This window comes from Macaca thibetana, chromosome 7 (genome assembly GCF_024542745.1).
Source record: "Macaca thibetana thibetana isolate TM-01 chromosome 7, ASM2454274v1, whole genome shotgun sequence".
NCBI lineage: Eukaryota > Metazoa > Chordata > Mammalia > Primates > Cercopithecidae > Macaca > Macaca thibetana.
Window position 1 is genome coordinate 40,407,208 of NC_065584.1, and position 23,945 is coordinate 40,431,152.

Here is a 23,945-nt window from a genome sequence, read left to right on the forward strand (position 1 = left end):
CCTTACTTGAAATACAAGCAGTATTCTGGGGGATAATTAATTCATTTTTAGGAGTTTTTGAGATGAAGAACATGCCCAACGAATAAGAAACTTCAATTGGCAGCTGAGGCAGCTACAAGACAAAACTACATTGAAACAAAGATTACATGGGTTATCAGTCTTTATAATTGATCCCATTTAAAAAAAAAAAAAAAAAAAAGAATTGGACCGGATGCAGTGGCTCATGCCTGTAATCCCAGCACTTTGGGAGGCCAAGGCAGATGGATCACCTGAGGTCGGGAGTTCGAGACTAGCCTGGCCAACATGGTGAAACTCCGTCTCTACTAAGAAAAACACAAAAATTAGCCAGGCATGGTGGCGGGCGCCTGTAATCCCAGCTACTCAGAAGGCTGAGGCAGGAGAATCGCTTGAACCCAGGAGGCAGAGGCAGCAGTGAGCTGAGATCACACTATTGCACTCTAGCATGGGTGACAGAGCGAGACTCCATCTCGGGGGGGAGAAAAAAAAGAATTGGGGTTAACGATACAAGAATTACAAGGATTCATTTAGAGAAAATGGTAGTATCTGTTGCCAAAAACTTTTGAGAGTCATACTGTACAGCAAAAAGATAACAGTAAGCAGGGAGATAAGAAAACTGAACTTTCAATCCTCTAGTGTTATGATTTAAGACCAGTCATTTTCTCTTTGACTCTCAGATTCACTTGGAAGCTTTATTTATAGGATTGACTGTTCTGAGTTTCACATGAGCTAATGTATACTTACATTGATTACCAGTATTAACTTGATTTTCCTATTTTAAAAATCTTTCAACATATTTTAGAAAATAAAAATATTTTACCAGATAACTCTGGCTTTTCATTGAGCTATTTCTCAGACATACATAGGCAGGTTGTTTACATATGTGTAAACCCACACATTAAATCTAATTAACCTTTTTTCACTCAAGAGCAATAATATTTACAATAATAAACCTACAACCTCCTTGAGTTGGGTATCACTTAAGTAAACAGGTTGGTTAGAGTATAATGCCAACTAAGCAAAAGCCAGGTTTTCAGATAATATTCCTAATACCAGCCAATCCTTTCTCAAACATCTTCGGTCATAATGCAAACAGGGACAGAAGACAAAATGCTTAATACAAACTCAACTAGGCTATCAGGAAAACCCCTAGTCCAACAATCAGGAAAATGGATGCCAGTTACATAAGTCAATTATTAAAACTACATTTGCACAAAATTTTTGGTAGATTTTTCTGTCTTTCATCCAAAGTTTGTCTTCTGTGATCTACACGTAAGTACCTTATTTACCATTAGATTGCCTTCTTTTTCATTAACATGACAGCTATTTGATTTATGTTAGGCAATTCTTAAGTTATGTTAGGCACTGATTACATGCAAATGCAAATTCAGCTTTTTAAATGTTTTCCTTACAAGTAAGCAGAAAAACTGTGTAGGAGTTACTACAGTGCTATGTTTAACTTTAAAAATCCAGGAGTGTACATATTTTCAGGAAATTAAAACTCTCAACCCTCTCTATAATAATTACTGGATATTAAAAATCAAATTTAATATTAAATGATATGTTTTTAACTTATATATATATAAATTATGATCTGAAATTTAAAACTCAGCTTAAAAGCTCTACATCTGTGTCCATACTCACTACCCTATGAGGGAAAATTAGAAGTCATGCAAGAGAGACCGGGCCAGATCATTCAAGGTCAAAATTCTCATGCTTGTACAATTTATTATCATACTTGTATATCTGGATCCAATTTTTGCTCTCAGAAAAATTTCTATAAGCTGGTAGTAATCTGCTTTAAATTTGATTTTGGTTATCTCCCCAGGAATGTTCAGTCTCCTGGGAGAGAAAGCAAAGAAAATAAATGATTATTTTTCCTCAAACTCCTCAACAGATTCTAAATTTGTTAGAGAGAGGGGTCATGTCTTACTTTTACAGCTCCAGTGCTTAGCCTAATACATATCATAAGAAATGTCCAATAAACATCTGTTCAACTCAACTTGGAATGTCACAGACAATGAACTATAAAACTTGGTCTGTGGTAAAAGGTGATAGGAAACACTAAAAACATCAGGATACATTTCTTTGAGCTGGATTTCAAAGGGTAACTAAAAATTAGCCAGACAGCAGAAAGGTCTATTCCATGCAGACAGGCTCACATGACCAATAGGAAGGAAGAGTATGACAGAATGGCACTTTATGAAAACACAAGAGAATACGATAAAGCTGGATGGGACAATGGGAGCATGCTGTACATGAATAATGAAAAAACTGGAAAGGCAAGCAGGAAACCATACTGAGAAGAGTTTTAGATTTTTACCCTGAAAATAGTAACAATAATTAAAAGATTTTAAGCAGGGGATGACATGATCACATTCATTTTTATAGAAATATCACTCCTATTGGATAGAGACACAAAAAATCCTTAAAAAAAAAATCAATGAATCCAGGAGCTGGTTTTTTGAAAAGATCAACAAAATTGATAGAACACTAGCAAGACTAATAAAGAAGAAAAGAGAGAAGAATCAAATAGATGTAATAAAAAATGATAAAGGGGATATCACTATCGATCCCACAGAAATACAAACTACTATTAGAGAATACTATAAACACCTCTACACAAATAAACTAGAACATCTAGAAGAAATGGATACATTCCTGGACACATACATCCTCCCAAGACTAAACCAGGAAGAACTTGAATCCCTGAATAGACCAATAACAGGCTCTGAAACTGAGGAAATAATTAATAGCCTACCAACCAAAAAAAGTCCAGGACCAGACGAATTCACAGCCGAATTCTACCAGAGGTATAAACAGGAGCTGGTACCATTCCTTCTGAAACTATTCCAAGCAACAGAAAAAGAGGGAATCCTCCCTAACTCATTTTATGAGGCCAGTATCATCCTGATACCAAAGCCTGGCAGAGACACAACAAAAAAAGAGAATTTTAGGCCAATATCCCTGATGAATATCAATGCAAAAATCCTCAATAAAATACTAGCAAACTGAATCCAGCAGCACATCAAAAAGCTTATCCACCACGATCAAGTGGGCTTCATCCCTGGAATGTAAGGGTGGTTCAACATATGCAAGTCAATAAACGTAATCCATCATATAAACAGAACCAAAGACAAAAACCACAATTATCTCACTAGATGCAGAAAAGGACTTCGACAAAATTCAACAGCCCTTCATGCTAAAAACTCTCAATAAACTAGGTATTGATGGGACATATCTCAAAATAATAAGAGCTATTTGTTACAAATCCACAGTCAATATCATACTGAATGGGCAAAAACTGGAAGCATTCCCTTTGAAAACCGGCACAAGACAGGGATGCCCTCTCTCAACACTCCTATTCAACACGGTGTTGGAAGTTCTGGCCAGGGCAATCAGACAGGAGAAAGAAATAAAGGGTATTCAATTAGGAAAAGAAGTCAAATTGTCCCTGTTTGCAGATGACATGATTGTATATTTAGAAAACCCCATCGTCTCAGCCCAAAATCTCCTTAAGCTGATAAGCAACTTCAGCAAACTCTCAGGATACAAAATCAATGTGCAAAAATCACAAGCATTCCCATACACCAATAACAGACAGAGAGCCAAATCATGAGTGAACTCCCATTCACAATTGCTTCAAAGAGAATAAAATATCTAAGAATCCAACTTACAAGGGATGTGAAGGACCTCTTCAAGGAGAACTACAAACCACTGCTCCACAAAATAAAAGAGGACACAAACAAATGGAAGAACATTCCACGCTCATGGCTAGGAAGAATCAATATTGTGAAAATGGCCATACTGTCCAAGGTAATTTATAGATGCAATGCCATCCCCATCAAGCTACCAATGACTTTCTTCACAGAATTGGAAAAAATTACTTTAAAGTTCATATAGAACCAAAAAAGAGCCGGCACTGCCAAAACAATCCTAAGCCAAAAGAACAAAGCTGGAGGCATCACGCTACCTGACTTCAAACTATACTACAAGGCTACAGTAACCAAAACAGCATGGTACTGGTACCAAAACAGAGACATAGACCAATGGAACAGAACAGAGCCCTCAGAAATAATACCACACATCTACAACCATCTGATCTTTGACAAACCTGACAAAAACAAGAAATGGGGAAAGGATGCCCTATTTAATAAATAGTGCTGGGAAAACTGGCTAGTCATATGTAGAAAGCTGAAACTGATCCCTTCCTTATACCTTATACAAAAATTAATTCAAGATGGATAAAAGACTTAAATGTTAGACCTAAAACCATAAAAACTGTAGAAGAAAACCTAGGCAATACCATTCAGAACATAGACAGGGGAAAGACTTCATGACTAAAACACAAAAAGCAATGGCAACAAAAGCCAAAATTGATAAATGGGATCTAATTAAACTAAAGAGCTTCTGCACAGCAAAAAAAAACTACCATCAGAGTGAACAGGCAACCTACAGAATGGGAGAAAATTTTTACAATCTATCCATCTGACAAAGGGCTAACATCCAGAATCTACAAAGAATTTAAACAAATTTACAAGAAAAAATCAAACAACCCCATCAAAAAGTGAGCAAAGGATATGAACAGACACTTCTCAAAAGAAGACATTCACGCAGCCAACAGACACATGAAAAAATGCTCATCATCACTGGCCATCAGAGAAATGCAAATCAAAACCACAATGAGATACCATCTCACACCAGTTAGAATGGTGACCATTAAAAAGTCAGGAAACAACAGGTGCTGGATAGGATGTGGAGAAATAGGAACACTTTTACACTGTTGGTGGGACTGTAAACTAGTTCAGCCATTGTGGAAGACCGTGTGGCGATTCCTCAAGGATCTAAAACTAGAAATACCATCTGACCCAGTCATCCCATTACTGGGTATATACCCAAAGGATTATAAATCATGCTGCTATAAAGACACATGCACATGTATGTTGATTTCAGCACTACTCACAATAGCAAAGACTTGGAACCAACCCAAATGTCCATCAATGATAGACTGGATTAAGAAAATGTGGCACATATACACCATGGAATACTATGCAGCCATAAAAAAAAGATGAGTTCATGTCCTTTGTAGGCACATGGATGAAGCTGGAAATCATCATTCTGAGCAAACCATCACAAGGACAGAAAACCAAATACTGCATGTTCTCACTCATAGGTGGGAACTGAACAATGAGAACACATGGACGCAGGGTGGGGAACATCACACACTGGGGCCTGTCGTGGGGTAGGGGAAGTGGGGAGCGGGGAGGGATAGCATTAGGAGATATACCTAATGTAAATGACGAATTAATGGGTGCAGCACACCAACATGGCACATGTATACATATGTAACAAACCTGCATGTTGTGCACACGTACCCTAGAACTTAAACTATAACAAACAAAAAAAAGAAATATCACTCCTATTGAAGCGTAGAGGGCTGACTGAAGGGTGGCAATGAGAACAGACTGAAAGCACCTATTAGAAATGGGGTCCTCAACTAGGACAGTGAGAATGAAGAAGTTGTATTCAAGAAATATGAAGGTTACAGGCCAGGCGTGGTGGCTCATGCCTGTAATTCCAGCATCTGAGGAGGCTGAGGCTGTGGATCACTTGAGACTAGCAGTTTGAGACCAGCCTGGGGGAAACATGGTAAAATCCCATCTCTACAAAATCATGCAAAAAAATTAAAAAATTATCCAGGCATAGTGGCTTGTGCCTGTAGTCCCAGCTACTCGGGAGGCTGAGGCATGAGAATCACTTGAACCTGTGAGGCAGAGGTTGCAGTGAGCCAAGGTTATGCCACTGCACTCCAGCCTGGGAGACAGAGCAAGACTCTGACTCAAAAAAAAAAAAAAAAAAAAAGCAATATGTAGGTTACAGAATCAGTAGAACTTAGTGTCTATTTCAAATAGGAGGACAAAAAGTGAATAAAAGAGGTAAAGGAGGAGGAGAAGGAAGTCGTAGGAGTAGGAATAGTAGTAGTAGTAGTAACAACTACAACTACAGCTAACATTTACTGAGCACTTCTTTATGTGCCAGCCAATACTGCAAGTACTTCACAGAGTATTCACTCATTTATTCCTCATTACAACTCCAGAAGTAGATCCAAATATGCCCATTTTCTAGATGAAAAATGAGGTTGGAAGTAGGCCTTAAGGACAAGATGGAGAAATAAGAAAGGGGCCATATGAACCAAAGGTTCAGTGAAGATGAAAGGTGTGAAGGGAAAGTACAAATAAGGCTAGTTGAACTAAAAGAGTCAAGAGAGAAGTGGAAGATATGACTAGAAAGTTTGATTGGGTCCATCTTATGAAAGGTCTTAAATATAAATCCTTAATTCTGTAGAATAAGAGAATCATCAAAGATTTCAAAAAGAGGAGTGATATGTACACAAATTTAATTATTTACCCCTGGCTAGATACTATGGTTGAGACAAGATCTTTGACCATTATTATTTTTTTTTTTTTTTGAGACAGAGTCTCACTCTGTCATCCAGGCTAGAGTGCAATGGCATGATCTGAGCTCACTGCAACCTCCACCTCCCAGGTTCAAATGATTCTCCTCCCTCAGCCTTCTGAGTAGCTGAGATTTCAGGTGCCCACCACCATGCCCAGCTAATTTTTGTATTTTTAGTAGAGATGGGGCTTCACCATGTTGGCCAGGCTGGTCTCAACCTCCCGACCTCGTGATCCGCCAGCCTCGGCCTCCCAAAGTGCTGGAATTACAGGCGTGAGCCACCGCACCTGGCTGACTATTATTCTATTTATCTATCAGAATTTCCCATAAGAATCCAGAAATACCTCCAAAATTAAACTCATATTTCCCTTTAATCTCCTCCTATTCTCTTTAATCCTCTCCCTGTTTTCAATTCTAACTAATGTTACTATATCCATCCAGTCACCCAAGACAGCATGTTTAAGAGAACAGCCTCCAGAATCAGACTGCCTAGGATCTAATCTTTGCCTACTCTTTTAAGTCTGAGCTCAAATACATTGTCCTCTGGAATCCTATAATCCCTGTCACATTCTTGATGAAGCTGGACTACTGCTATTTATATCTCTGCCTTTCTATCTCACCAGACTAGAAGCACCTTGAAGTCAGGAACCAGGCTGACCCATCTCTGGATCCATAACATTGCCCAGCAGAAGGCCAAACAACAGAAGGCTTCAGAATACGAACCTAGGCAATGTAACTCCAGAACCATCACTCTTAACCACTATCCCTGGCTTAGTAGGTAGATGACAATGAAACTAAGTATGATGGAGAATACAGGAGAATCAGATAGAAGTAAAGTCAAGGGAAATTGGCCGGGATCTGTCTTGTTTACCTCTATAGCCATGATACCTGGTAAGTGGTTCGCTTAATTAAGTATATGAGCAAACCACTCCTCTGTTCAGAACTTCTGATGGCTTTCACACTACCTAGAGAATAAAGTCCAAACTCGCAAAATGAATCCAAGATTTCTAGCTCTATCTTTTACTACTCACCTGCATGAGCCTTCTGATTTACCTTCCTCATTTGTGTCTATCCCATCTTTCTGGCCAAATGACTAGTGAACTACTTTTCCGTTGATTTCTACCTTCAAGACCTCCCTCAAGTCCCTAAATCTACAAGAAATCTTTCCAGACTACCTTGTTAAATAATTACTTCACCATTTAACACTCCAAAAACTCTATAATGCTCACAAGTTAATTTAATGAAGGCAAGGAAAGATCCTAAAGTTCTTTCAGAATTAAAGAAACATTATACGGTATCCTGTAGTTTTAGCATCAAGTTTATAATTTTTAAGCAGGCACTCTACTAATACTATAGCTCATACATATAGTCTATACACATTATAAAAGTGAAAAAGTCCTCCCAGTCCAAAGCAATTGCACTCATCCTCTCTTAAAACAAACAAACAAACAAACAAACAAACAAACAAAAAAAACCGGCCTTTGACAATTCAGAAGCTGGTAAATGACTGAACTAGAGCATTACCTCATTGTGTGTAAATAACAGGCCATCTTATGAAGACAGCAGAGTTACCAGTTACTGGCCCTAATTCTTTTCTTCTCAACTTTCCAATTATAAGTTTAAAAAAAAAAGAAATAAGAAAGAAAGAAAGCTTCAAAAGACTACATTTCAAATTCTCATCAGAATCCCTGTTCCCTAATTCTAGGAAAATGAACACAAATACAAAAATCTGTACATTGTCCACAAAGCAAGAAAAATTTTCAGGCTGGCATGCCAAAGCTGTTTCAATTATAACCTCAAACTAGTAAGGGAGAAAGCGTTTTAGTTGCGGGAGAAGGGGGCAAAGGGAAGCTAAATAAGCTTCACAACAAGTGCAAATGATTGAGACTAGAGGGACTGAAATAGTCTAAAGGGTACAGTCCCACTGAAAAGGGTACCAACAAATAGAACCATCTGTTTAAGAGCTGAGAATCAAGACAGGTCAGCAGAAATCCAATTTCCTATATTATCAGTATCTTAATTTTTAGGCAGAGGAAAATGGAAGAGATATACTTCATACGCATAAACATGTTCAGTCTATACTAGTGTCCAGAACTCTAGAATTTTTTGAATTCATCCTTCCCCTCTTTCTCCAGCAAGTAATGCCCTTTGACCAGCAGCTGGGAAGTCTCATTTTAAGTGATCAGCATTCCTCTGACATTCTAAGAAGTTAAACTATTTGTTTCCATAGAAACAGCTTTGTCAGCTAACACAGGATTCAAGCCAAGAAAAGTGAAAAGAACTTACATTATGCAAACTGGAAAAACCTTTTCTACTGTCCTTTTAGTTTCTCTTCTCTGGTTTTTCACAAAACTCAGGCTTTCTTATTCTATGAAAAAGAAAAATGAGACAATTGATCAAATGTAAATGTCTGCAGTGTTTTTGAGGGGGTAAAGGAGAAAGAGAAAGACTAATTCAATATGATAACCAATTCTCTCTGCAGATAGCTAGGATTTCTCAGTAAGAAATCATAAAAATGCACCACAACCCCTGTATCTAATGGATATCAATTTAAAAATCTATGTTGTTGCATATTAGTGCCCTTAGGAATATCAAATGGAAACTTTCCAATAACACATTGGAAACAGTCTGGCAATTCCTCAAAAGGCTAAACATAGAGTTACCATATCAGCAATTCTACTCCTATGTATAAATCAACAGAAATAAAAACATACATCTACATACACACACACACACATAAAAACTTGTACAAAAATATTCATAGCAGCAGTATTTATAATAGCAAAAAAGTAGAAAAAACCCAAATGTTCAACTGATGAATTTATTAAAAGTGGTATAATCCTACATGAAACATTACTGGAAAATAAAAATGAAGTAGTGATACATGCTACAACATAGATTAACCCTGCAAACAGGATTTAAAGGAGCCAGCATCAAAGAACCTCATACTGTATGATTCTATTTATGAAATATCCAGAAGAGGCAAATATAGAGAGACAAAAAGTAGATCGGCGGTTGCCTAAAACTGGGGGTGAATGGGTGGGATAATTATGGCCAAGGCATGCAGGTTTCTCTTGGGGGATGATGCAAATTAACTGCGCTGATGGTTGTACAACTCTAAATATACTAAAATCCATTGAATTTGCACACTTGGATGTGTCAGAGGCATTTGAACCAGAGCAACTCCATCTTGAATAGGGGCTGGGTAACCTACTGGGCTGCATTCCCAGGAGGTTAGGCATTCTAAGTCACAGGATGAGACAGGAGGTCAACACAAAGTCAGGTCACAAAGGCCCTGCTGACAAAACAGGTTGGGGTAAAGAAGCCAGGCAAATCCCACCAAAACCAAGATAGCGATGAAAGTGACCTCCGGTAGTGCTCACTGCTCATTATATGCTAATTATAACGCGTTAGCATGGTAAAAGACGCTCCTGCTAGTGCCATGACAGTTTACAAATGCCACGGCAATGTGAGGAAGTTACCCTACATGATCTAAAAAGGGGAGGAATCCTCAGTTCCACGAATTGCTTACCCCCTTCCCAGAAAACTCATGAATCCACCCCTCGCTCAGCATATAATCAAGAAGTAACATGTCGGTGTTCTGCCTATGGAGTAGCCATTTTTTCATTCCTTTACTGTCTTAATAAACTTGCTTTCACTTTACTCTATGGACTTGCCCCAAATTCTTTCTATTGCAAGATTCAAGAACCCTCTCTGGGATCTGGATCGGGAACCCTTTCTGGTAACAGATGAATTGTATAGTATGAGAGTTCTATCTCAATAATGCTGTTTTAAAAATACACAATGAAATAACACTACAAACAAGAAAATGGCTAAAATTAAAAAGTGGTAATATTAAGCACTGGAGAGAATGTGAAGGAAGGGGAACCCCTATACAATGCTGATGAGAATGTAAAATTGTAGAGTCTCGCAGTTTCTTAAAAAGTTAAACATATAGTTTCCATATAACTGAGACATTCCACACAAGAGAAAGAAATAAACATATTTTTATCTGTAAAAATCACGAAGAAAGATTTGTAATAAGTATGCATAGGAGCAATATTAATAATAGTCTAAAACCATACACTATCTTTCAGCTGGGAATAGATAAACAAAAAATGGAATACAATGAATAAAATGAAATAAAATGGATAAACAAAAAATACAATAAGAAAGGACAAATTACTGACATATCCAACAACACGGACAGTCTCAAAAACACAATGCCAGAAACAAGAGTATGAGTCCATTTGTGCAAAATTTCTAGAAAATGCAAAACTAGTGCTACTACAAAAAGCAGTTTGGTGGTTTCCTGGAGATGGAAGCAGATGCTGACTGAAAAAGGCAAGGAGGAAATTTTTTCATGTGATAAAAACATCCTAATATTAGATTTCAGTGATAGTCTGCATGACTATATAAATTTACTAAAACTGTCCCCATAAACCCTAAATCTTATAAAATATAAATTATACCTCAATAAACCCACTTTGAAAATTCATTAAATTGAACACTTAAAATTACTGAATTTTACTGGGCACAGTGGCTCATGCCTGTAATCCCGGCACTTTGGGAGGCCAAGGTGGGTGGATTACCTGAGATCAGCAGTTCGAGACCAGCCCGGCCAACATGGTGAAACCCCATCTCTACTAATACAAAAATTAGCCAGGCGTGGTGGTGCATGCCTGTAATCTCAGCTACTTGGGAGGGTGAGGCAGGAGAATCGCTTGATTGCGCCATTGCACTCCAGCCTGGGCAACAAGAGTGAAATTCCATCTCAAAAAAAAAAAAAAATTACTGAATTTTAATTGAAGTTATACCTATTCAGCTGGTTTTAAAAGAAACACAAAACCTCAAATTATACACTTAAAATGACATCTTGCTGCATGTAAATTATATCTCAAAGAAACCAAATTTATTTTTATGTATTTATTTATTTATTTGTTTGAGACAGGGTCTTGCTCTGTGAACCAGGCTGGAGTGCAGTGGCATGATCTTGGCTCACTGCAACCTCTGCCTCCCCAGGCTCAAGTGATCCTCCCGCTTCACCCTCCTGAGTAGGTGGGTACAGGAATGGGCCACCACGCCTGGCTAATTTTGTATTTTTAGTAGAGACAGGGTTTCACCATGTTGGTCAGGCTGGTCTTGAACTCCTAGGCTCAAGTGATCTGTCCACCTCGGCCTCCCAAAATGCTGGGATTATAGGCATGAGCCACTGTGCCTGGCTAAGAAACGAAGTTTTTTAAAAAGATAACTGTATATTCCAAAAACAAGTCATATACTGACATCACATAAAAGACTATTTACTTGGTAACTGTTTAACTCCTTGTATGAATTTAAGTTTCCAACAATGAATGACCTATCTTTACAGAAGAAACTTAGCTATATCCAAAACTAAGTAAATACAAGTCAAAACTGAAATATTTCAGCTGGGCGAGGTGACTCACGCCTGTAATCCCAACACTTTGGGAGGCCGAGGCATGTGGATGGATCACTTGAGGTCAGCAGTTTGAGACCAGCCTGGCCAACATGGTGAAACCCTGTCTCTACTAAAAATACAAAAATTAGCCAGACATGGTGGCAGACACCTGTAATCCCAGCTACTCGGGAGGCTGAGGCATGAGAATTGCCTGAACCCAGGAGGCAGAGGCTGCAGTGAGCTGAGATCATGCCACTGCACTTCAGCCTGGGCAACATATTGAGACTCCTTCTCAAAAAAAGTTGAAATATTTGAGTTACTCATGCAGTGGATTAGCTCTGAAATTATTATTCAGTAAAAAAGGCACAACTTAAACAAAAATAAAGTCCCCAAGATCTAACTGAAAAATGAGTTCCCACATTACAGAACTAAAAAGACTTTTAAATAAATATATATTTCTTTAATTTTAAACATATATTCAAAATAAACTGAACTTGTTTAAGTCAATGGGCACAATACAAAAGAAGTTTTTACACCAGGGATGGCGGCTTACACTTGTAATCCCAACACTTTGGGAAGCAGAGACAGGAGTATCACTGAGACCAGGAGTTTGAGACCAGCGTTGGCAACATAGTGAGACCCTGTCTCTACAAAAAAATAAATAATATTTTTACAGATTTAAAAACAAAAAGTTGTTGGTTTTTTTTTTGGTTTTTTTTTGAGATGGAGTCTCGCTCTGTCGCCCATGCTGGAGTGCAGTGGTGTGATCTTGGCTCACTGCAACCTCTGCCTCCCGGGTTCAAGCGATTCTCCTTCCTCAGCCTCCCAAGTAGCTGGGACTACAGACGCGTGCCACCACGCCTGGCTAATTTTGTGTATTTTCAGTAGACATGGGGTTTCACCGTGTTAGCCAGGACAGTCTCGATCTCCTGACCTCATGGTCTGCCTGCCTCGGCTTCCCAAAGTGCTGGGATTACAGGCATGAGCCACTGCAACCGGCCAAAAAACAAAGTTTTTTAATGGACAGATAAAATCCTTTAAATTACAAGACAAAGTGCAAATGTCCTGGTTTTACTTTTTTCTTTTCTTTTTTTTTTTTTTTTTTGAGATAGAATCTCACTCTGTAACCCAGGCTGGAGTGCAGTGGTGCAATTTTGGCTCACCCCAATCGCCACCTCCCGGGTTCAAGTGATTCTCATGCCTCAGCCTCCAGAGCAGCTGGGATTACAGGTGCGTGTCACTGCACCTGGTTAATTTTTGTATTTTTAGTTGAGACAGTTTTACCATGTTGGCCAGACTGGTCTTGAACTTATGACCTCAGGTGATCCGCCTGCCTTGGCCTCCCAAAGTGCTGGGATTACAGGCATGAGCCACTGCACTGGCCTTTTTATTTTTCTTTTAAATAGAGATAGGGTCTTGCTCTGTTGTCTAGGCTGGAGTGCAATGGCATAATCATAGCTCACTGTAGCCTCAAACTCCTGGCTCATGCAACCCTCTCACTTCAGCCTCCTGTGTAGCTGGAACTACAGGCACACACCACCATGTCCAGCTACTTTTTGCTTGTTTTCTTAGAGATGGGGTCTCAGTATGTTGCCCAGTCTGGTCTTGAACTCCTTGGCTCAAGAGTCCTCCCATCTCAGCCTCCCGAATCACTGAGATTATAGGCATGAGTCACCATGCCCAGGCTCTTGGTTTACTATTTAGTGGAACACCCTAACAAGTCCTATAATAAAAGGCATTTCTAAAATTCCACATAGTTCATGGTTTGAGTTTCTGATCGAACTACCTTCATTTATCATCCAGATAACTGCATTCCAAAGAAACAACTGGCATTTTCATAGCTTAAAATCTAACTGTATTTAGAATATACTATACCAGACAAAATTTGTAAGGAATGGAAGCAAAATCCCAATTTAAAAAATCTTCAAAGTAAAAACCCAAAAAGATTTCAAAGGGGAATAAAGAGTAACATATATTATAACTTAAAACCACATGAATCATCTGCCCTCATGGACAGAAAAAAAAAAAATGATTCCTGACAATTCTGTTGGATATCGATAAGGCAGTATAATTAGCTTAGAAGATACATCTTTCTCAGGTGTAAACTTGAAGAGACTTACCAGCTTTTGCATTTCTGGCAAAAAGTATATATATAACACATCTGTAACTGAAAGATTTAGTTTACAAGTTCCTATTCTCAACCCATGATTCTAGGCCATACAATGGCTTTGGGATAAAAATTAAAAAAAGGTAATGTAGACAAAAGAGCTGGAAGAAAACACTGTTGCATTTACAATTTACTAACCATCTACTCTAAATCTACTCTATACTGTAACCAGAGTTGACCAGGAGAAAATGTAAGTAGAGTGGTCAATAAAGACAATGTTTTAATACTTTACACATGGCAGAATAAAGGGAAGCAGCAGAAGGAATGAAAAGTCATCACTTCAAACAATGGCTATTCTAAAGAACGATTTCCCAGGATTTGGAGACCAGGAGCCAAACAGAATTCTAAAATACTAAGTATGTCAACTGAGTCTGGGAGAATTATGGAACCTTAAAATAGGAAAATGCACAGAATAAGGTCTCTGGATTCGAGGCGGGGATAGGGATAAGAATTGGAAAAGAGACAATAAATTCTATTTTTCAATTATTGCATTTATACTGGGAGTTTTAGCAGGTTGTTAACTGCTAGACAGGACACAAAAGGGATAGGCTAGAAGGGCAAATTTATAAATAATTTACATATTCATATCTTACATCTGTAAAATGCTTTTATTTTTACAGCCTATTTCAAGTATATAACCTCATTTGATCTCTCCAATTGCCCTGAAAGGTAGATAGGTCAGATATCTGTTTTCCACATATGTAGGCACTGAAAGTTAAGTCACAGCTAGAAACAATAGAACATTAACTAAAATTCAGATGAGTAAATCCTAATGTGCATCCACAGTGCTGTGTTAGTTACATGTCTGGAAGATACCATGCTGACTACATGCTTCCTTCAAAATCACAAAAATTTTTTTGCCTTTAAAATATGATCAGAGAAAATTTACCTTTCCCCTTCAATTGACTGCTTCATAAAATAAATTTTAACACAATCATTAATTTCACTGTTACATATGCTAACAGACTACAAGTTTATTGTAGTACCTGATTGTGGTAACAAGATATCTATTGCTCAAAGTACCTAGAAAACCTCAGTTTACCAAGCAGCAAAGGCAATCGAGTAGAGAAATGGTAGATATGTGTGTGAATGTTCCTACTACATAAGTAAAGTGATACCAACATTCCAGTTTCCTACAACAATATAACAAATTTTATTCTCTATTCTGCATTGCTCCAATTTCATTATGTGCTGGCAAAGTGAGCCACATGTCATAACTTGACAGACTGTTTTTAATAATATTAATTTATAGCTTAAAAATGAATATCCTAAAAATATAATAGACTAACTCCTGTTACACAAATTGGCTATCCTCCTGGGGTAAAATTTAAGTATTTTCAAAATCATAACTGTAATACCTCTATAAACATACTTATAACTATACCAACTCCCATCAATTCTACCTCTGCATCTCACATACACTCTTAGCTTCTCCCTTCTCATGCCACTACCTTAAATTATACTATACATTATCTCTTCCATGGGTTTTTCTATGAGTGTCTTAACTTTTCTATGAGTTTCTCTCCAACCTCAGTCTTTCTAGTTGCCAATCATTTTACACAATATTGCCAGATTAACTTTCCTGAAGCACTCCTACCACCACAACAGTGTCCCTTTTCAAGTTTTGTCTTTTCTTTAAGCTATTGTTTACTGAGAATTTACCATGTACCATTCATTCACTACGCCAAGCACCTGACATACACTATCTCATTTAACCCTCACAACAGTCTCCTTGTTCAATTTTGTACCTTAACTTAGCAAAATAAATAACTTGTCCAATGTCAAAAGATAAATGGCACAGCTAGGGCCTGGAGTCTGTTTGACTCCAGGTCATTTTAACAACTATTCTGGAGAACACCTTAGCCTGACATTCATATGGCTCCACTTGACTTAGTCCTAGATTACTTTTTCCACTTTCTTTCTCCCTCCCGTCTTCTGAATCAAACTACTTGCTGTTTCCCATATAAGCCCTGCAATTTCCCACTTCCTTTGGGAAGTGCCCAAATTCCCAAAGGAAGTTTACTAATTTAATAGTCAACTCTTATAGCACTTACTTTGTGTACTGCTTATATTTTGTCATTACACTTTGACATACTGCTTATATTTTTGACATCTTGTTTCTTATACCAAGAAAAAATCCTCTCTTCAACTTTTTATCTGTTAAGATTTTCCTCTTCCATCAAGTATCCTATGAAATCTTAATTTTGCCTGCTCCCTCTCTCCTCTACAAACTACCCTTCTAGAGTACTTAATCTATGCCTTTGCTGTAGCATTTACTGTCTACCTTGAAATCAGAATGTTTATTAATTGCCAGCCCCGAGGCAGAGTGTGTAACTCATATTTGATGAGTTCGTAACATATAAAATATGTTGTGCTATATACAAATATTTTTTGAATGAAAATCTTAATTTTTTTGACCAAAGAACTACTTATTGGGAGAGAGGAGGGTTGTGCCTTCTTACCATGAATGTCCTCCCATCCAAGTACTAACCAGGCCTGACCCTGCTTAGCTTCCAAGATCAGACAAGATCAGGTACAGTCAGGGTGGTATGGCCACAGAGGAATGTCCTCATTCTTAATTTTACAAATACAGTTAAATCAATACGGATTGCTGGAAGATGGAGAGCTGGCACTTAAACCCAAAATTCATCCTAAGAACGGAGTATCACTTATCAGAAAGATGCATAAGAGACTGTGTTCTGGTCATTCTTCTATTAAACTAATACTTTCCTTTAAATAAATGAGGAAGAGCAATAGTTTCTGTTTAAATCTCTCTACTGGTGACAATGTTTCCAAGACTGGAAAAACTACAAATTCTAGTAGAATGAAGAAATAATAAACAGAAAGTTAAAGTAGAAGAACCTTCAGACAAATACATTTACAAAATACATATATTCTTTATTTATTATTATTTTTCCTTAGATGGGATCTGCCTGTTACCCAGGCTGAAGTGCAGTAGCACAATCATAGCTCACAGCAGCCTCAAACTCCGGGGCTCAAGCAATCCTCCTGCTTCAGTCTCCCAAGCAGCTGGGACTACAGGTGCATGCCACCATGCCTGGCTAATTTTATTTTTTGTATAGATGGAGTCTTCCTATGTTGCCCAGGCTGGTCTCAAATTCCTGGGCAAAGGGATCCTCCTGCCTCAGCCTCTCAGGGCGCTAGGATTACAGGCATAAGTCGGCATGCATGCAAGCATTCATTTATTTATTTAGAGACAGTCTTTCTCTGTTGCCCAAGCTGGAGTGTAGTGGCTCAATCTTGGCTCACAGAAACCTCAGCCTCCTGAGTTCAAGCAATTCTCCTGCCTCAGCCTCCTGAGTAACTGGGATTACAGGCGCCCGGCACCACACCTTTTTATATTTTTAGTAGAGATGGGGTTTCACCATGTTGGCCAGGCTGGTCTCAAAGTCCTAACCTCAAGTGATCCGCCTGCCTTGGCCTCCCAAAGCGCTGGGATTACAGATGTGAGCCACTGTGCCTGGCTGATTTTAACATTGTCATAAATGGTACCCTGGATGTTCTATGTATGTATATACAACATATACATATGCCCTATTTCTATACATGTATACCCTGTTTCTGTTTGCTATATTTTAATTTTTACTTTAGCCCAAAGTGAATGAAAGTAAAAAATAATAACACTCTTTTTAAAGAGTTCAAGACCAGCCTGGGCAAGAGAGTGAGACCCCACTTCTACATAAAGTACAAAATATAGGCAGTTGTGGTGGTGTGTGCCTGTAGTCCCAGCTACTTGGGAGCCTTAAGCAGGAGGCTCTGAGAGCCCTGTACAGTGCTATTTATGTTCATATCAGAAACTCAATACCTGCTGCATTAATTTTCTAAGACAAGGTCTCACTTTGTCACCTAGGCTGGAGTGCAGTGGCACAATTTGGCTCACTGCAACCTCGACCTCCCAGGTTTAAGCAATCCTCCTGCCTCAAACCCCCAAGCAGCTGGGACTACAGGCACCCACTGCCACAGCCAGCTAAGTTTTTGTATTTGTGGTAGAGATGGGGTTTCATCACATTGCCCAGACTGGTCTCGAACTCCTGAGCTCATGCGATCCACTTGCCTTGGGCTCCCAAAGTGCTAGAATTACAGGTGTGAGCCATGGCACCTGGCCTATTATCAAATTTTTATGGATGAGTACCTTATCTTCTCAACTAGACTGCAAATATTCTACAGACTTCCAATCTACTGGTAGTGGCTCTGGGAACACTGCACACTATCCTGCTATCTACGTATGCTCATATTAGAAACTCAGTATGTGCTGCATTAAATTTGAATATTTAAAAGCTAGATAAGACAGGAAGAGAAAAACCACACCTACCTATTGCCAAACATTTAATAACTCGAGAGAGATTTTTCCCAAATTCTTTAATGATAATCAGGATGAAATAGTTAAGAAATGATGCAAATAATCACTACCTTGGTGACAGCAATGTTTTTACACACTCCATATAAGGGGCCCCTAATATACAACTTTTGTGTTGCATAGGAGTTGTACGTATAGTAGTGTAACACAAAATTATGTGTGTATAATTTTTTTAAAAAAGCAAACAGTTCCATAAAACCTACTATGAAGAACAATTCAATGTCTCACATGAGTTCTGCCTAGAGACCACTTTTAACTCTTTGTTTCTTAAACTTACCTTCATATTTCTAGTAACGTGTATAGAAATAGGATGTATGTTATATATACATACATATATACATATATAAAATACGTGTGTATATTCTATATATACATACATGCTATTTCTTTTGGTTTTCTTTTCAGTTATCTGCTGACCATTTATTATGGAAGATGAATATTTAGCTCTCTCTCATAGTACATTTCCCTCTCCCTACAAGTTGTGTCTCACTTTTTATTTAAATCACTAATATATCCTGTGAAAGTAAAGTAAGTATCAGGACCCCAAAATCACTAAGCCAAGGGAAAAGTCAAGCTGGGAACTATGTCAGACAAACCTGTCTCCTGGTTTTTTCCTAAATAAGATAGCTACAAGGATAAAAAGCTACATACCTCCCTCACCATTTGCCCACAAGGAAATTCCTTGTGGATAAAGGATAAACAGAACTCAGTCATCCCTCTGAGGTTCACCTGAGACAAATGTATATCTGCTTCCTCTACCCTACTGTTTATGTAAAAACGCAGATTCACTGGGCCAGACTAAACCATGTATTCAGTGAAAGACTGATCAAGGACTTGAAAGAATGCAACCATTTGTCTCTTATCTACTTATGACCCACGCTAACTCTTATCAACTGGAAGCCCCTGCCTCAAGTTGTTCCGCCTTCCCGGATCAAACCATGTCTCATGTCTCCCTCAAACGTATTAAAAAAAAGTTGTGCCCCAATCACCTTGGGCACCTGTCGTCAGGACCTCCTGAGGCTGTGTCACAGGTGCATCCTTAGCCTTGGCAAAATAAACTTTCTAAATTGACTGAGACCTGTCAGATATCTTGGGTTCACAATCCGCACATTCTTTGGGTAAAAGAATCAATATATTTTTAAATGTATACATTCAAACAAATCAGGTAACCTATCAGTTTCAAGAGTGTGTGTGTGTGTGTGTGTGTGTGTGTGTGTGTGTGTGTGTGTGTGAATAGTTTCTGGAACCCTTCATTCTCCTACTCTATGTTAGATTTTTTTCTTTCTGCCCACATCCACTCATCATCCTTCTCCATCTGCTCCATGTCCTAGAAGGCTGACTCTATAGACTGCATTACCTATATTCTCTTGTCCTCCGACTTCCAGTCGATGCAAATTAACCACTAGGGAAGAAGGAAAGATTGGATGGGTTCTGTATTCTTTCAGCTTCCTCTTATTGTTTAGCATAGGTTATGTTCCTCTAAGGTCACAATTCACATCAGGTGGCCCCACTTATACAGCTACAGCTCTGGTAAATTCCAGTATCAACTCCCTCTTGCTCCCTCAGTCCTAGGTTTAGTGGGCTTCTTGCTGTAAAGCCTTGGGGTGCTTCACCATCCCTTGTTAATTCACTTATCCCCGCCCACTTGAGAGCAGGCCTTTCATTAAACTCTCTTACATTACCGGGGATGATTTTGCCATTGTTTCCTGCATGGAATCTGACAGAACCATGTTCCAACTAAACTCTCTAAATGTGTAGCACTTACAGCCATCATCATTCCTTCATCCTGACCCTGGAAAATTCCCCTCACCTCTCTCCTCTTTCTTCATCTACTCCCCTCTTCCTGGGATTCCTCCAATAGCTTCCTGAGAAAGGGTACAAGGAGGTAAATTTTCTGATACCTTGATTTACTTGGCACCAGGGCAGATTACATCCTCTTTGAGGACCACATATTCTTTTGCTTCTTTGCCTCCAACCTAAATTTCTCACAGCTTCTTCTGGTTCTGCCTTTTTGTTGTTCTCCCCAAGGAAATATTTACAGTAAGAGTGACCCTTTTCTTCCAGTTAGAGTAGGGGGAAAAAACACCACAGCATAAATACATAAAAATTGCTACTTTGGTATAAGGGATTTTTTTGTCTTTTTGGTATAAGGTTATGTGTATCTGTGTAAGTGAACAATGATGTCCGGTGTTGGGAACGACACAGAAAAACAGACATTGTGGACTGCTGCCTCTATAAAACAGTACAAATCTACCAAAATTTAAAAATAAACCTTTGGGCTGGGTGCGGTGGCTCATGCCTGTAATCCCAGCACTTTGGGAGGCCGAGGCGGGTGGATCAGCTGAGGTCAGGAGTTTGAGATCAGCCTGGCCAACATGGTGAAACCTCGTCTCTACTGAAAATACAAAAATTAGCTGGGTGTGGTGGTGGGTGCCTGTAATCTTAGCTGCTTGGGAGGCAGAGGCAAGAGAATTGCTGGAACCCGGGAGATGGAAGGTGCAGTGAGCTGAGATTGTGCCATTGCACTCCAGCCCGGGCCAACAACAGCAAGACTCTGTCTCAAAAATAAATAAACAAACAAACAAACAAATAAATATTTGATTTATCTATCCCTCTTCCAGAAATTTATCCTACACTATGTATTTCTATAAGGATGTCCACTGTCACATTATTTGTATGGGTAGAGTATCCCAAATCTAAATATCCAAAATTCAGAATGCTCCAAACTCCAAAAGTACAGTATGGGGGTGCCTAAATGCCCATCAGTAGAAAAACTGAATTGTAGTAAAATCCATATAATGGAATACTGTGAAGCTGTTAGAGTTACACTGTCAAACAAGAAAGATACTAGCCACACGTCGATAGTGAGCACTTGAAATGTGGCTAGAGTAACTGAATTTTAAGTTTTATTTAATTTTAATTAATTTAAATTTAAAAACCTACTTGATCCATTATTAGAAAACTTGTACATATTTTTGGAACAATTTGGGTATGTGAAACTACTTTTTCAGCTGTAAACTTAATAAAATCTAAATACAGTTCAAGTATTTCTAATGAAAATTTATTCTAATTGAGACACATCATGAGTATAAAATATATAATGAATTTCAAAGATTCAGTATTTAAAGAAAGATGTAGGCCAGGCCGGTGGCTCATGCCTGTAATCCCAGCATTTTGGGAGGCTGAAGCAGGCAGATCATTTAAGGTCAGGAGTTCGAGATCAGCTTGGCCAACATGGTGAAACCCTGTCTGTACTAAAATACAAAATTTAGTCAGGTGTGGTGGTGCATGCCTGTAATCCCAGCTACTTGGGAAGCTGAGGCACGAGAATCGCTTGAATCTGGGAGGCAAAGGTTGCAATGAGCCAAGATCATACCACTGCATTTCAGCCTGGGCAACAGAGCAAGACTCCATCTCAAAAAACAAACACACACAAAAGAAAACAAGAAAAAAGGATGTAAAGTATCTCATTTATTTATATTTACTACATGTTGAAATGTTAATAATTTTGATATATATTTATTGTATTAAATAAAATACACCGTTAAAATGAATTTCACGGTTTCTTTTTACCTTTTTTAAATATATAATACCCAGATTTAGTCTCATCTTTTTACTTTTTAATGTGACTACTAGAGCATGAAGCTCTTTATGAACTGACATGAAACAAAGGCAAGTGAAAAAAGCAAGCTTCAGAGCAGTTTATATACCACACCATTTTTACAAATATACATAGAAGATATGTTTATAAAGTTATTAACAAAATATTCAGAAGAATATATACAATATTGTTTTCAACTAATATCTCTGATAAATGAGGATAACAGACCAAATAGTCCCTACTTTCCACTTCTGTACTGTTTGGATATCTTACAAAATATTCACACAAAAAAGTATGTGTTGCTTTTATAATTGAGGAAAAGACACAAAGATACCACTTTTCTGAAAACAAACAAATACTGAAACTTTAAATTACAATTACTTCTTAAAGTCTGTGGAAAATAGCAGCAGTTGGCCGGGCGCAGAAGCTCACAACTGTCTGTAATCCCAGCACTTTGGGAGGCCAAAGCAGGTGGATCACTTGAGGTCAGGAGTTCCAGAACAGCCTGGCCAATACGGTGAAACCCCGTCTCTACTAAAAACACAAAATTAGACGGGCATTGTGGCAGATGCCTGCAATCCCAGCTGCTAGGGAGGCTCAGGCAGGAGAATCATTTGAACCCTGGGGGGTGGGGGCAGAGGTTGCAGTGAGCCCAGATTGTGCTGTTGCACTACAGCCTGAGTGACAGAGCGAGTTTTGTTGTTTCTCAAAAACAAAACAAAACAAAACAGCAGGAACAAAACTCTTTCAAGAGTACCAGAACCTTTAAACAAAGAAAAGTAATCAAAGTGTCATCTCTCAAGCCCTAAACAATTTCATAAGCAGTGCAACAATAAGAATTTCTAAATAAATCACTTATGTGATCATTAGGGTCATGACTCTTTAGTATTTAGGAATTTCTCTACCACAAATATAAAACATATATTACATTTTTTATTTTAATATGTAAGAAAGCAGTTTACCAAAGGAATAAAAGCAATAATTATATGAAGAATTCCAAAAGGGACCGCTAACACTTTAAAATATAATGTCAGGTTCATGATTCTGATTGTATTTATTCTTTCATCATGTAAATAACAACGACAAACTCTCAAAGAATCCTAATTACCAGACTCACATGGCTATTGCTTTGCTCTCAATGTACTCCATGTAGATTTTCTCCATTCCCTTTAATCAATTACCTTCCCTGAAAAACGTGCCTGAAGTGGCAGGCTTCTAAAAATGCATTATAAGAGATTCGAACTTCCTTTTTTTTTTTGAGACGGAGTCTCACTCTGTTGCCAGGCTGGAGTACAGTGGCATGATCTCAGCTCACTGCAACCTGCGCCTCCCAGGTTCAAGTGATTCTCCTGCCTCAGCCTCCTGAGTAGCTGGGACTACAGGTGTGTGCCACCACACCCAGCTAATTTTTGTATTTTTAGTAGGGACGGGGTTTCACCATGTTTGCCAGGATGGTCTTGATCTCTTGACCTCGTGATCTGCCCACCTCGGCCTCCCAAAGTGCTGGGATTACAGGCATGAGCCACTGCGCCTGGCCACAGATTCCAACTTCTAACTTCAAGTGATTTATAGCTTACTAGAGAAAAAAGTATATTCCAAAGGTTAGCAAATTAGTAGATGATTACCTCTATCTAGATTGCTTATTGGTATGCAAATCAAAAACACTGGCCATTAAAGGTGGGAGGAGGGGGGATAGTTTGCTTGTCACTGAAGAAGTACCAAATAACCATTTCAGAGACGTATCAAAACTAGTAAGGACTCATATCTGGTGCTATCTATAAATTAAACTGAAACAGTGACAATAGACAAGTAAGACTGTATCAGTAGAAAAGGAAAACAGAAAAATCTGATAAGAAAGGAAGGCTAATGAGAATATAAATGTCAACAGGTTTAGAGTACAATTAACTTT

At 38.4% G+C, this 23,945-nt stretch overlaps 1 protein-coding gene across 5 annotated transcripts in view; it reads right to left on the reverse strand.

The window, feature by feature from the left end:
• The window catches only part of PALS1 (protein associated with LIN7 1, MAGUK p55 family member), a 93,179-nt gene that overhangs the window by 54,107 nt on the left and 15,127 nt on the right, over positions 1 to 23,945 (reverse strand). For 4 of the 5 annotated variants that reach the window (XM_050797035.1, XM_050797038.1, XM_050797039.1 and 1 more), the window contains exon 2: positions 8,761 to 8,842. The exons of the other annotated variant lie outside the window; for it this stretch is intronic. The gene's annotated coding sequence lies outside the window, so the exon portion shown is untranslated. The remainder of the gene's footprint in view (positions 1 to 8,760; positions 8,843 to 23,945) is intronic. 5 annotated transcript variants of the gene reach the window in all.